This window comes from Arachis hypogaea, chromosome 15 (assembly GCF_003086295.3).
Source record: "Arachis hypogaea cultivar Tifrunner chromosome 15, arahy.Tifrunner.gnm2.J5K5, whole genome shotgun sequence".
NCBI lineage: Eukaryota > Viridiplantae > Streptophyta > Magnoliopsida > Fabales > Fabaceae > Arachis > Arachis hypogaea.
This window is the reverse complement of record NC_092050.1, coordinates 72,302,747-72,316,890: the sequence shown is the minus strand read 5'-3', so window position 1 is coordinate 72,316,890 and position 14,144 is coordinate 72,302,747. Positions and strand designations below refer to the sequence as shown.

Genomic DNA, 14,144 nt, shown 5'->3' with positions numbered 1-14,144 from the left:
AAGATTCAACCTTTAAACTCTAGAATCATATCTCTTTAGTTTCTTGTTAGTCAAGTAATCAACTTTGATTTCAAAATCAAATCTTTTTAAATTTCTTTTTCAAATCTTTTTCAAATTAAGTTTCAATCATATCTTTTTCAAAATCAATTTCAAAATCTTTTCTAACTTCCTTTCTTTTCAAAATTTAATTTTCAAATCATTTTCAAACCAATCCTATCTTTTTGTTTCAATCATATCTTTTTCAAAACTACCTAACTAACTCTCTATCTCTAATTTCCGAAAATCCCTTCCCTCTTTTTCAAATTTCCTTTTTAATTAACTAATTGTTTTAATTTCAATTTAATTTGATTTCAATTTTAATTTTTGAATTTAACTTTAAATTTTATTTTTAATTTTCGAAATTCCCTCTCTCTCATCTCCTTCTAATTATTTATTTATCCACTAACACTCCTCTTCATCTAAGAATTCGAACCTACTCCTCACCCTTGTGTTTGGATTCTCCATCTTCTATTCATGTCTTCTTCTACTCACATAAAAGAATCTCTATACTGTGACATAGAGAATTCCATATTTTCTTTTCTATTTTCTTCTTTTTCATATGAGCAGGAACAAGGATAAGGACATTCTTATTGAAGCTGATCCCGAACTTGAAAGAACTCTGAAGAGGAAGCTAAGGGAAGCTAAAGCCCAACTCTCTAGAGAAAATCTGACAGAAATTTTTGAAAAAGAAGGAGACATGGCCGAAAATAATAACAATGCAAGAAAGATGCTTGGTGACTTTACTGCACCAAATTCCAATTTACATGGAAGAAGCATCTCAATCCCTACCATTGGAGCAAACAACTTTGAGCTTAAACCTTAATTAGTTTCTCTGATGCAACAAAACTGCAAGTTTCATGGACTTCCATCTGAAGATCCTTTTCAGTTCTTAACTGAATTCTTGCAGATATGTGATACTATTAAGACCAATGGGGTTGATCCTGAGGTCTACAGGCTTATGCTTTTCCCGTTTGCTGTAAGAGACAGAGCTAGAGTATGGTTGGACTCTCAACCTAAAGATAGCCTGAACTCTTGGGATAAGCTGGTCACGGCTTTCTTAGCCAAGTTCTTTCCTCCTCAAAAGCTTAGTATGCTTAGAGTAGATGTTCAAACCTTCAAACAAAAGGAAGGTAAATCCCTCTATGAAGCTTGGGAGAGATACAAGGAGCTGACAAAAAAGTGTCCTTCTGACATGCTTTCAGAATGGACCATCCTGGATATATTCTATGATGGTCTGTCTGAGCTATCAAAGATGTCACTGGACCATTCTGCAGGCGGATCCATTCACCTAAAGAAAACGCCTGCAGAAGCTCAAAAACTCATTGACATGGTTGCAAATAACCAGTTCATGTACACTTCTGAAAGGAATCCTGTGAGTAATAGGACGCCTATGAGGAAGGGAGTTCTTGAAATTGATACTCTGAATGCCATATTGGCTCAGAATAAAATATTGACTCAGCAAGTCAATATGATCTCTCAGAGTCTGAATGGATTGAAGGAATCATCCAACAGTACTAAAGAGGCATCTTCTGAAGAAGAAGCTTATGATCCTGAGAACCCTGCAATAGCAGAGGTGAATTACATGGGTGAACCCTTTGGAAACACCTATAATCCTTCATGGAGAAATCATCCAAATTTCTCATGGAAGGATCAACAAAAGCCTCAACAAGGCTTTAATAATGGTGGAAGAAACAGGTTTAGCAATAGCAAGTCTTTTCCATCATCCACTCAGCAACAGACAGAGAATTCTGAGCAGAATCCATCTAGCTTAGCAAATATAGTCTCTGATCTATCTAAGGCCACTTTAAGTTTCATAAATGAAACAAGGTCCTCCATTAGAAATTTAGAGGCACAAGTGGGCCAGCTGAGTAAAAGAGTCACTGAAACTCCTCCTAGTACTCTCCCAAGCAGTACAGAAGAGAATCCAAAAAGATAGTGCAAGGCCATTGATTTAACCATCATGGCCGAACCTACAAGGGAGGGAGAGGACGTGAATCCCAGTGAGGAAGACCTCCTGGGACGTCCAGTGATCAACAAGGAGTTTCCCCTTGAGGAACCAAAGGAATCTGAGGCTCATCTAGAGACCATAGAGATTCCATTGAACCTCCTTATGCCATTCATGAGCTCTGATGAGTATTCTTCTTCTGAAGAGAATGAGGATGTTACTGAAGAGCAAGTTGCCAAGTACCTTGGTGCAATCATGAAGCTGAATGCCAAATTATTTGGTAATGAGACTTGGGAAGATGAATCTCCCTTGCTCATCCATGAACTGAGTAATCTGGATCAACTGACATTGCCTCAGAAGAAACAGGATCCTGGAAAATTCTTAATACCTTGTACCATAGGCACCATGACCTTTGAGAAGGCTCTATGTGATCTTGGGTCAGGGATAAACCTCATGCCACTCTCTGTAATGGAGAAACTGGGAATCTTTGAGGTGCAAGCTGCCAGAATCTCATTAGAGATGGCAGACAACTCAAGAAAATAGGCTTATGGACAAGTAGAGAATGTGCTAGTAAAGGTTAAAGGCCTTTACATCCCTATTGATTTCATAATCCTAGACACTGGGAAGGATGAGGATGAATCCATCATCCTTGGAAGACCCTTCCTAGCCACAACAAGAGCTGTGATTGATGTGGACAGAGGAGAATTGATCCTTCAACTGAATGAGGACAACCTTGTGTTTAAAACTCAAGGATCTCCTTCTATAACCATGGAGAGGAAACATGAAAAGCTTCTCTCACTACAGAGTCAACCAGAGCCCTACTGTCAAACTCTAAGTTTGGTGTTGGGAGGCCACAACAAAACTCTAAGTTTGGTGTTGAACCCCCACATTCAAACTCTAAGTTTGGTGTTGGGAGGTTCCAACAATGCTCTGAACATCTGTGAGGCTCCATGAGAGCTCACTGTCAAGCTATTGACATTAAAGAAGTTCTTGTTGGGAGGCAACCCAATGTTATCTAATTATATTTATTTATTTTCTATTGTTATTTCGTGTTTTATTAGGTTGATGATCATGTGGAGTCACAAAAACTACTAAAAAATCAAAAACAAAATGAAAAACAGCAGAAAAAAAACAGCACACCCTGGAGGAGAGCAGTCTGGCATTTAAACGCCAGAAACAAGCATCTGTCTAGCATTAAACGCCAGAAACAAGCTAGATTTGGGCGTTTAACGCCAGAAACAGGCAGCAGTCTGGCGTTAAACGCCAGGATTGCATAGCAAGGGCATTTTACACGCCTAATTGGAGCAGGGATGTTAAGTCCTTGGCCCCACTGGATCTGTAGACCCTACAGGATCCCTACCACTTCTTCTCTCATCTTCACACCTTTTCATAACATTCTTCCTCAATTAACCTCCACCAATCACCTCCATTCCTCCTACAAAACCATCATACAACCCACCTACACCCACCCACTTAAATTCAGACCATCACTCTTTCCTTTTCACATATCATAACCACCTAAACCCCCTTGACCGAACCATTCACACACCTCCATCTCCTCCATTTTCTTCTTCTTCTACTCACTTCTTTCTTCTTTTGCTCGGGGACGAGCAAACCTTCTAAGTTTGGTATGGTAAAAGTATTGCTTTTTGTTTTTCCATAACCATCTAGGGCACCTAAGGCCAGAGACATTCTCATTGAAGAGGACAAGCCCATCACTAAGAAAAGGATGGAGCAAACAAGATATCATGGACCTCAACAAGAGCATGAGGAAATCCCCCACCATGAAATCCCTGAGATACCTCAAGGGATGCACTTTCCTCCACAAAACTATTGGGAGCAAATCAACACCTCCCTAGGAGAATTAAGTTCCAACATGGGACAACTAAGGGTGGAACACCAAGAGCACTCCATCATCCTCCATGAAGTTAGAGAAGATCAAAGAGCTATGAGGAAGGAGCAACAAAGGCAAGGAAGAGACATAGAGGAGCTCAAAAGCACCATTGGTTCTTCAAGAAGAGGAAGATGTCACCCTCACTAAGGTGGACTCATTCCTTAATCTCCTTGTCTATTTATTTTACTGTTTTTTCGATTTTTGAGCTTTATGTTTTATTTATGTTTGTGTCTTTACTATATGATCACTAGTGTCTAAGTGTCTATGCCTTAAAGTTATGAATATGAATCCATCACCTCTCTTAAATGAAAACTGTTTTAATTACAAAAGAACAAGAAGTACATGGTTTCGAATTTATCCTTGAAACTGGTTTAATTATTTTGATTTGGTGATAATACTTTTTGTTTTCTGAATGAATGCTTGAACAGTGCATATGTCTTTTGAAAGTTGTTGTTTTGGAATGTTAAATATGTTGGCTTTTAAAGAATAAGGAAAAAGGAGAAATGTTATTTGATAATATGAAAAATCATAAAACTGATTCTTGAAGAAAGAAAAAGCAGTGAATACAAAAGCTTGCAGAAAAAAAAAGAAGAAAAAAAATAGCGAAAAAAAAGAAAGAAAAAGAAAAAGCAAGCAGAAAAAGCCAAAAGCTCTTTAAAACAAAAGGCAAGAGCAAAAAGCCAATAGCCATTAAAACCAAAAGGCAAGGGTAATAAAAAGGATCCAAGGCTTTGAGCATCAGTGGATAGGAGGGCCTAAAAGAATAAAATCCTGGCCTAAGCGGCTAAACCAAGCTGTCCCTAACCATGTGCTTGTGGCATGAAGGTCTCAAGTGAAAACTTGAGACTAAGCGGTTAAAGTCAAGGTCCAAAGCAAAAAAAAGAAGAAGAGTATGCTTAAGAACCCTGGACACCTCTAATTGGGGACTTTAGCAAAGCTGAGTCACAATCTGAAAAGGTTCACCCAGTTATGTGTCTGTGGCATTTATGTATCTGGTGGTAATACTGGAAAACAAAGTGCTTAGGGCCACGGCCAAGACTCATAAAGTAGCTGTGTTCAAGAATCAACATACTGAACTAGGAGAATCAATAACACTATCTGAACTCTGAGTTCCTATAGATGCCAATCATTCTGAACTTCAATGGATAAAGTGAGATGCCAAAACTATTCAAGAGGCAAAAAGCTACAAGTCCCTCTCATCTGATTGGAGCTAAGTTTCATTGCTATTTTGGAATTTATAGTATATTCTCTTATTTTTATCCTATTTGATTTTCAGTTGCTTGGGAAAAGCAACAATTTAAGTTTGGTGTTGTGATGAGCGTATAATTTATACGCTTTTTGGCATTGTTTTTACTCAGTTTTCAGTATAATTTAATTAGTTTTTCTTATAAGTTTTTAATTAAAATTCACATTTCTGGACTTTACTATGAGTTTGTGTGTTTTTCTGTGATTTCAGGTATTTTCTGGCTGAAATTGAGGGACTTGAGGAAAAAACAGATTCAGAGATTGAAGAAGGACTGCAGATGCTGTTGGATTCTGACCTCCCTGCACTCAAAGTGGATTTTCTGGAGCTACTTAACTCCAAATGGCACGCTTTCAATTGCGTTGAAAAGTAGACATTCAGGGCTTTCCAGCAATATATAATAGTTTATACTTTTTGTGAGTTTAGATGATGCAAACTGGCGTTCAACGCCAGTTCCATGCTGCATTCTGGAGTTAAACGCCAGAAACAGGTTGCAAATTGGAGTTAAACGCCAGAAACAGGTTACAAACTGGCGTTCAACTCCAAGAGAAGCCTCTACACGTGTAAAGCTCAATGCTCAGCCCAAGCACACACCAAGTGGGCCCCAGAAGTGGATTTCTTCATCATTTACTCATTTCTGTAAACCCTAGTAACTAGTTTAGTATAAATAGGACTTTTTACTATAGTATTTACATCTTTAGTTTCATCTTTAGATCACGTTTGAGGGCTGGCCTCTCGGCCATGCCTGGACCTTCATCACTTATGTATTTTCAACGGTAGAGTTTCTACACACCATAGATTAAGGTGTGGAGCTTTGCTGTTCCTCATGAATTAATGCAAAGTACTATTGTTTTTCTATTCAATTCAAGCTTATTCCTATTCTAAGATATCCATTCGCACCCAAGAACATGATGAATGTGATGATTATGTGACGCTCATCATCATTCTCACTTATGAATGCGTGCCTGACAAACACTTCCGTTCTACATGCAAACAAGCTAGAATGAATATCTCTTAGATATCTAATACAGAGGACCGAGTCCGAGATATTAGAATCTTTGTGGTTTAAGTTAGAACCCATGGACGGCCATTCCTGAGATCCAGAGAGTCTAAACCTTGTCTGTGGTATTCCGAGTAGGATTTGGGAAGGGATGGCTGTGACGAGCTTCAAACTCGCGAGTGCTGGGCGTAGTGACAGACGCAAAAGGATAGTAAATCCTATTCCAGTATGATCGAGAACCGACAGATGATTAGCCATGCAGTGACAGCGCATTGGACCATTTTCACAGAGAGGATGGGATGTAGCCATTGACAACGGTGATGCCCTACATAAAGCTTGCCATGGAAAGGAGTAGGAATGATTGGATGAAGACAGCAGGAAAGCAGAGGTTCAGGAGGAATGAAAGCATCTCTATACGCTTATTTGAAATTCTCACCAATGAATTACATAAGTATCTCTATCCTAGTTTATAATTTATTTATGTTTTTATTATCAATTCACCATACCCATTTGAATCCGCCTGACTGAGATTTACAAGGTTACCATAGCTTGCTTCAGGCCGACAATCTCCGTGGGATCGACCCTTACTCACGTAAGGTTTATTACTTGGACGACCCAGTGCACTTGCTGGTTAGTTGTGCGAAGTTGTGATAAAGAGTTGAGATTACAATTGTGCATACCAAGTTGTTGGCGCCATTGATGATCACAATTTCGTGCACCAAAGAGGCTGGTTGGACTTCATTAGGCATTCTATATTGCCCACTAGCAACCGCTCTGAGGTCACTGTCAAAAGAGCAGTGATAATTCATTGTATTATGCTGGGGAAAGGAGTGAAGATTCATCATCTGATTTCTTGTGAGATTTACACAATTGCAAACAAGAACTCCACTGAAGCCAAATTGGCGTACCCAATCTTAATTTCTCTACTATGTAAAGATGTTGGGGTGAGGATGGGAGTAGATGAATTCATCCCAATCGAACACCCAATCACCAAGAAGTCAATGGAAGGACAAGTGCAAGACAACTCCATTAAAAGGAGGGCGCAGGAGTTTCTCCCAGAAATTCCTGAACCTAACTACTGGACCCGCCTAGAAGCATCTGTTACCAAGCTGCAAGAAGTTATGGAACAACTTAAGGAAGAACAGCAGAATCAAAACTGCATGCTCTGCAAGCTGCTGAAGGAACAGGAGAAGCATGGGTGTGAGCTACAGGAGCTGAAGCGCCAGAAGCTCTCCCTTGAAGGACCAAGCACCCCACAGATTGAGGGAGCATCCACTTCTCAAAATCAAGGTTGTTGAGTCCTAACTCTGTGATAACCTTTATTATTAAGAGTCTACTTTAAGAGTCATTCATTTTTCTGCTTTTAATTTTCTGTCTTCTATTATTATGGGTCTGCTCTTATATTTATTTTTGAGTCTTATTTTTAGTCCATAATCAAAAGGCAAGGGTAATAAAAAGGATCTAAGGCTTTGAGCATCAGTGGATAGGAGGGCCCACAGGAATAAAATCCTGGTCTAAGCGGCTAAACCAAGCTGTCCCTAATCATGTGCTTGTGGCGTGAAGGTGTCAAGTGAAAACTTGAGACTGAGCGGTTAAAGTCATGGTCCAAAGCAAAAAGAGTGTGCTTAAGAGCTCTGGACACTTCTAATTGGGGACTCTAGCAAAGTTGAGTCATAATCTGAAAAGGTTCACCCAGTTATGTGTCTGTGGCATTTATGTATCCGGTGGTAATACTGGAAAACAAAATGCTTAGGGTCACGGCCAAGACTCATAAAGTAGCTGTGTTCAAGAATCAACATACTTAACTAGGAGAATCAATAACACTATCTGGATTCTGAGTTCCTATAGAAGCCAATCATTCTGAACTTCAAAGGATAAAGTGAGATGCCAAAACTATTCAGAGGCAAAAAGCTAAAAGCCCCGGTCATCTAATTAATACTGATCTTCATAGATATTTTTGGAATTCATTGTATATTCTCTTCTTTTTATCCTATTTGATTTTTAGTTGCTTGGGGACAAGCAACAATTTAAGTTTGGTGTTGTGATGAGCGGATAATTTATACGCTTTTTGGCATTGTTTTTAGTATGTTTTTAGTATATTTTAGTTAGTTTTTATTGTATTTTATTAGTTTTTATTTAAAATTTACTTTTCTGGACTTTACTATGAGTTTGTGTATTTTTCTGTGATTTCAGGTATTTTCTGGCTGAAATTGAGGGACCTGAGCAAAAATCTGATTCAGAGGCTGAAAAAGGACTGCAGATGCTATTGGATTCTGACCTCTCTGCACTCGAAGTGGATTTTATGGAGCTACAGAAGCCCGATTGGCACGCTCTCAATTGCGTTGGAAAGTAGACATCCTGGGATTTCCAGCAATATATAATAGTCCATACTTTGCCCAAGGTTTGATGGCCCAAACCGGCGTTCCAAGTCAGCTTAAGAATTCTGGCATTTAACGCCAGAACTGGCATAAAAGCTGGAGTTAAACGCCCAAACTGGCACAAAAGTTGGTGTTTAACTCCAAGAAAAGTCTCTACACATGAAAGCTTCAATGCTCAGTCCAAGCACACACCAAGTGGGCCCCGAAAGTGGATTTTTACACTAAACACCCTAGCTTACTCATTTTCTGTAACCCTAGGTCACTAGTTTACTATAAAAACTACTTTTAGTGATTCATCTTGTACCTCATGACACTTTACATGTTTCATATTGTATCTTCTACGGCATGAGTCTCTAAACCCCATTATTGGGGGTGAGGAGCTCTGCTGTTCTTCATGAATTAATGCAATTACTACTGTTTTCCATTCTATCACGCTTGCTTCTATTCTAAGATATTCATTCGCACCTAAACCTGATGAATGTGCTGATCTGTGACACTCATCATCATTCTCACCTATAAACGCGTGCCTGATAACCACCTCCGTTCTACCTTAGATTGAATGCATATCTCTTAGCCTCATGATCCAGATCAGAGTCTTCGTGGTATAAGCTAGAATTATTGGCGGCCATTCCTGAGATCCGGAACATCTAAAGCTTGTCTGTGGTATTCTGAGTAGGATCTGGGAAGGGATGACTGTGATGAGCTTCAAACTCGCGAGTGTTGGGCGTAGTGACAGACGCAAAAGGATCAATGGATCCTATTCCGACATGATCGAGAACCGACAGATGATTAGCCGTGCGGTGACAGCGCATTTGAAACATTTTCACTAAGAGGACGGGAAGTAGCCATTGACAACGGTGATGCCCAACATAAAGCTTACCATGGAAGGAGCCTTGCGTGCATGAAGAAGAAGATAGTAGGAAAGCAGAGATTCAGAAGACAAAGCATCTCCAAAACCTCAACCTGTTCTTCATTACTGCATAACAAGTATTTATTTCATGTTCTTTTACTTTTTACAATTAAATCTGAGAATTATTGATAACCTGACTAAGAGTTACAAGATAACCATAGCTTGCTTCAAGCCGACAATCTCCGTGGGATCGACCCTTACTCACGTAAGGTATTACTTGGACGACCCAGTGCACTTGCTGGTTAGTTGTGCGGAGTTGCAAAAGTGTGATTGTAATTTCGTGCACCAGTCTCCTAGTTATATTATTCTTCGAATATATGTATGTATCTTTTGTTTTTAGGCGTCGTGATAACTCACTACGTCTGATTTACGACTATAGCATAAGGCTTTGTGTGGTAGGGTGTTACAAATTTTGCAAACTCTTCAATTCTTTTCACTTAAGAAAAACTTTGTTTACATTTCTTTTCGCTTGAGAACAAGCAAAGCTTTAAGTTTGGTGTTATGATGACACGTCATCTTAAGTAGTTTTTAGGGTTTTTTTAATTTATTTCCTTGGGTTTTCTTATATTTTTAATCAAATTTCTTATGTTTTCTAGTGAAATTTTATAACTAATCAAATATTTGGAGTTGTGTTAGTATTATTGTATTTCCAGGTATTTTCGACTCAAAATATGCAAGAATTAAGGTCTTTTTAGCAAGGAAACACAAAACTGGTTCGTGGATGATTCAACCAGACCAAAGAGCATGTGAACCGGACGCCCAACCTTCAGCACGGACGCCCGACAACCCACACACACGCTCGACGACCCATTCCACAAGCCTAGTGTCCCCCTCTAATTAAATTCCACAAGCCCGGTGTCTCTATTCATAATCCTGGTGTCCCTCCATTTGCAACACACAAGCCTGGTGTCCCAACCACAAGCCTGGCGGACCAACTCTCCTGCAATGTCAAATTGGGCCTACGCCCACATTTAAGGATGCAAGCTCGGCGTGCCTTAAGCCTCAACTCCCAGGATTCAATGCTTGAACACTTGACAAGGCTCGAATTCAGTTATCAAATTATTAGAAGCCTAAAATCGCATATGAAGATTGAAGATTCAAGATTCAAGAAGATTATTTATCAATAACTCCTTCTAGAAAGATGAAGATTTAGTTGTTAGGTTTTGTTTCTAAATTAGGTTTGACTTATTATTTTATTTGAATTTGAAGTAGGAAGTTAGCTATCTTATCTTTTCGAAAGATAAATATTAGGGTTAGTTTTGAATTTGAATTCTAGAAAGAATTAAGGATATAAATAAGTGAACATTGTTCACAGAGGGGGGTGGATCATCCATTAGATCACAAATCTCTCTCATTAGGATTAGTTTCGTTTCTATCATGAGTCACTAAACCTCCTCCGTTGAAGGTTAGGAGCTCTGTTTAGTTTTAGAATTAATAATGTAAGTACTTTATTTATTTTAATTCATGCTTCTTTACTTTTTCAAGATTGAGTTTTATTCTTCGTCAATAAGGGTAGAACTATTGAAAAATATTCTTAATCTGTCTTGGATTCTAATTTTATATTTAGGAAAATTAATTTTGGAATTAGCTTAAAAATCAACTCATTATCTTCACTTATCTAGATCTAGTTCGAATAAGTGACATATAATTCAGCTATTGATAGTTTTTGAGGATTGTGTTGCAATAGAATCAAAATTGTTCTTCACCTTCTCACTTAATTAGTTGACCAAGGGATTGACGATTAATTGGGTTTAGAGAAATTAAATCACCAAGGGATTGGGGTTTAGTTATAAATGATTAGCTGTGAAATTTTTTTTTCTCGAATTAAATAAGAAAGCATAAGCATTGTTCTTCCAAGAATCAAATATCTCTAAAGCCTTCAATATTCTCATATAATGATTTTCTCTCGACCATACACATTCTCCTAATTCTCTTCTTCTGTTTCTTCTTTTTTTTTAAGATCCACAATTCATCATTCAAGGTTTGGTCGATCTAATTAGATATTTAATTAGACGTTGCTTGTCTCAATCCGTTAATACTCGTGGGAACGATATCCACTCACCATGGTATTACTTGAATGATCTGGTGCACTTGCCGATATTCGTGAGCTTTAATTTTTGTTCATCATTATTGATGGGGGAGAAATCTTCGGTAAAGAATTTTACAAAAAATAAGCGCGTTATAAATATAGTTCTAAACTGACAATTAAACCTCAATCAAATTTAAATTGTTTGTCACTTAAGCAAACCCAATAAAATTAACCGAAGTATTTAAACATCGGGTCGTCTCTCAAGGAATTGCAGGGAAGTGTACTTATAATTGGTTATGAGATTGTATCTTTTTGGGTTTTGAAATAAGGAGCAAGTAATGTAAATAACAAGGAAATAAAATAACAATTAAGAAAAGTCCTAGCAAGGATTGATAATTGGAATTCCTATCCCCATTATCATAGTCACTTGTGATGGTAATTGCCTTTTTCTCTCACTTAGTTAACCTCTAACAATTGAAGGTAAGTCAAGTGAGCAATTCAACTTGAGTTCACAAGTCCTAATCAAAGACTAGAGTTAGTGAAGCTCAAGCCAACTAGCAACTTTCAATCACCAACCAACAAGAGACTTTAACAATTCAAGAGTCTCCAAAATACTCAATCTAAGCTAAGAACATAAAAAGCTAATTTAAAATCCAACCAAGCATTTTATCAAACACTTGGAAGGCACAAAATAAAAACATAGAAAAGTAACAAGGAATATTAAATTTAGACAACGAATTGCAAGCATCAATAACACAAACTAAAGAAAGCAACAATAATCATGGAAAATATAAATTGCATTAATATGAAAATTGAGAGTAACACATGAACTCATAAACTAAGAAAACAAAATAAAGGAATCAATGGGAGAAGTAAATAACTAAAATACTAGAACAATTAAAAAGTAGAAGAGAACTAAATTAAAGCAAATAGAAATCTAAATTTGAGAAGAATAAAAGTAAAAACCCTAAAACCTAGAGAGAGGAGAGAGACTCTCCCTCTAAAAAAACTACATCTGAAATCTAATGTGTGAATAATAAGGTGTGTCTCCATGATTCCTCCACTCTGCAGCCTCTAATCTGTACTTTCGGGCTTTGAACTTGGTCAAAAATAGCCCAGAAATCGCCCCAAGCGTCTTCTGTGTAATGCAGCACGTTACGCTCTGTCACGCGTACACGTCGTCCACGTGTACGCGTCACTTGACAAATCCTGGTCACACGTACACATCATGTCACGCGTACGCGTCGCTCATCTGCTGCACTGGTCACGCGTACGCGATGCCCATGCGTACGCGTTGCTGCCAGCTTCTCAAAACATCATTTTCTTGCGTTTCTTCCACTTTTGCATGCTTCCTTTCCGTCCTCTAAGTCATTCCTGCCCTATAAACCCTGAAAACACTCAGCAAACATATCATGCCATCGAATGGTAATAAAAGGGGATTAACATTAGCAAATTTAAGGCCAAAAAAGCATGTTTTCAATCATAGTACAAAATTAGGAAGAAAAATGTAAAACATGCGAATTATATGAATAAGTGTGAGAATAATGGATAAAATCTACTAAATTAAGCACAAGATAAACTCTAAAAATGGGGTTTATCAATCTTCCCACACTTAAACATTAGCATCTCCTCATGCTAAGCTCAAGAGAAGCTATGAAAGAGTGAAGAGGAATGGTAAAACTTATGAAATGCAACCTATCTATATGAATGCAACTAAATGCAAAATGCTCTTTCCTACTTGGTTTAAAAGTAAATAAATTCTCCAAGAATAAATATAAACTGGATTCCACGAATTCGAATCTCAAAATAAATTACAAGTAGATTTGCAGAAGAAAATAGCTCATGAAAGCCGGGAACAAAGAATCGAGCATCGAACCCTCACCGGAAGTGTATACACTCTAATCACTCAAGTGTTTAAGATTCGATTCTCTCAATTCTCTACTAACCTTGCTTTCTAAGGATTGCTCTTCTTCTACCAATCAACAAATAATTTGATGCACAAATACACATATCAAGAAGTCTTTAAGGGTTGTAATGGGGTTAGGGTCAAGGTAGGATTGTATTTGGTCAAGTGGACTAAAATTTGAATCCTTAATTAACCCAAACTTTCCACCTAACTTAGGACAATCCATGTAATCAAAATACAAAACCTAACTATCCATTAACCATGTTTTCCACATATTCATGCATCCTAATTTCGAGTACAGTACATATGCATTGTTATCACCATTTACTTTGGGGCATTTGTCCCCTTTTATTATTTGCTCTTTTTCTTTTCTTTTTCTCCTTTTTTTCTTTTTTTTCTATTTATTTTTTCTTTTCTTTTATTTTTCTCAATGCATACGATTGAGATATTGAATGCAAGAACATATGCTCAACTATTGTTTTGCACATTTTCACAAGAATATACAACACCCAATTCTCAAACCAAATATTTCCAAACCCAACCTCCCCACACTTAAATCATGAACACTCTCACTAGTCTAAGCTAACCAAGGATTCAAATTAAGGAAATATAAGTGCATGCATACATCAAACAATGGAAATATATAATTAAGCAAGACAAATATCACAATTTTAGAGAGAACAACACACACCAAAATTAAAATATTGGTTGATAAAATGCAACCAATCGAATAGGCTCAAAATCTCACTGGTTTTGTGTGTTCGAGCTCTAAACCATGTTCCAAAATAGTTTTCTTCAAG

At 37.7% G+C, this 14,144-nt stretch overlaps 1 non-coding gene across 1 annotated transcript; it reads right to left on the bottom strand.

The window, feature by feature from the left end:
• Positions 1-1,129: 1,129 nt before the first annotated feature.
• LOC112752372 (small nucleolar RNA R71) lies at positions 1,130-1,237 on the bottom strand. The gene has a single exon (XR_003176811.1). It is a non-coding gene; the product is annotated as a small nucleolar RNA R71 (small nucleolar RNA).
• Between the last annotated feature and the right edge of the window lie 12,907 nt (positions 1,238-14,144).